General features: G+C 54.5%; 1 non-coding gene across 1 annotated transcript; it reads right to left on the bottom strand.

The window, feature by feature from the left end:
• Positions 1 to 596: 596 nt before the first annotated feature.
• Positions 597 to 739, bottom strand: LOC114906663. The gene has a single exon (XR_003796480.1).
• Between the last annotated feature and the right edge of the window lie 705 nt (positions 740 to 1,444).

Raw genomic sequence — 1,444 nt, 5'->3', positions numbered from 1 at the left:
CAGCTCACAGGCTTTGGGTCCCCGAGCTGTCCCACTGGAGGCAGCTCGCTGCCTAGGGCAGGGCTTGAGCTGCTGCCAGTGTGCTGAGGGGCAGGTCTGACTTCCTTGCCCTGACGCCCGGGGTGCCCTTCTTCTCCAGCACCCACTCAGGGCTCTTCCTCGCCACTCCCGCCTCACAATCCTGCACGGGACCCTGTGCAGGAGACACAGCTGGGGACTGAGGGCGGGAGCGGCCTGGCTGGCGCCCAGGTCAATCCAGGCAGGGAAAACGGTGAGCTTCCCCCCAACTGAGGTGGCCTCAGATGCCCTTCTACAACAGCCTCCGTGCCTGGACCCCGTTCCAGGTGACATCCCCTGGGAACAAGCAGTTGCGTCTAGGAGGGCAGGAGGTGACAGGCCCCCTCACTGGCGGGTGTCTGTACAGTAGGTGATCACTTGTTGGGGGTGCATACGTCCTTGCCCGGGGACAACCTAGGCCAGGATCAGCCCATGAGAGCCTGGCAGTGTCCTGGGAAAGAAAGCCAGAGGCCCCGTGCCCAGTGCTGCCACGTAAGGCCCAGCCTGGTGTAGACCAAGTAGGGGCTCCCAGCAACTACAAACGTCTGAGGTAGGAAAACAAGGCTGCCCAGCTCATGGCAGCCCCGACAGGGATCCCCCAGGGCTGATCTGCGCTTCCAGCCCAAGGGCTGAGGAGACGAGGTCCCCTCCCCCACCCCCACAGCCCCATGGGAGAGAGGCCCTCTCCTGCTGGAGTTTCTTAAGTGTTTGGTAAAGTAGTGGAGAGAGTGGCAGCCCTAAATCCTCATTTTCTGGAATTCTTTGATATGCCAGCCTGAGAGCCTTGCTAACATAGTAGGTTTTGCATTATAGTGGAGGTGGGAGGGCGAGTTGCAACCTTTGAAATATGTCTAAAGAACAAAACAAACTAAAACAATTTCAAACAAAGTTTCACCGACCTGAGAAAGGTGGAAAAGAGTTATACAGAGTGGAACGTACGCCGTGAGGATTCCTCACACGTTCAAAGTTTTGAGACAACCAAATGCATTCATGAATAGTCTCTTGAGGAATTTCTGACACCTGAGGCTTTTCTTCCTTTTCGTGGTACTGTTACGAAGAGATGGGGTGTGTGGAATTTGTTGGTAGTGGAGGATGACTCTTAGTTCAGGCAGGATTCTTACCTGTGGTAAGGTGAAATACGTATGCTCTTCCAGTGATGACTAGTTTGTGAGTCAAAGGATCAGCAGTGATTATTTGCGACTATAGAAAAGCCTAAGTTAAATCAAAGGAGTATTTGTGGGGGGAAAGAAGAAGAAAAGAAAGAAAGAGAGAAAAAGAAGAATCAGGATGGGTTCACTAGCTTTGCTGCGGAGAGCGTGTGTGAGGGCAGTGATGGACACGGGCTGCAGAGCTGGTGGTGGCGTCTGGAAAGCAGTGCTGGCGGCCT

The sequence above is a fragment of the Monodon monoceros genome, unplaced genomic scaffold (genome assembly GCF_005190385.1).
Source record: "Monodon monoceros isolate NGI ecotype Baffin Bay Population unplaced genomic scaffold, NGI_Narwhal_1 Super_Scaffold_22, whole genome shotgun sequence".
NCBI classification, from domain to species: domain Eukaryota; kingdom Metazoa; phylum Chordata; class Mammalia; order Artiodactyla; family Monodontidae; genus Monodon; species Monodon monoceros.
This window is presented reverse-complemented; position numbering and strand designations above follow the sequence as displayed.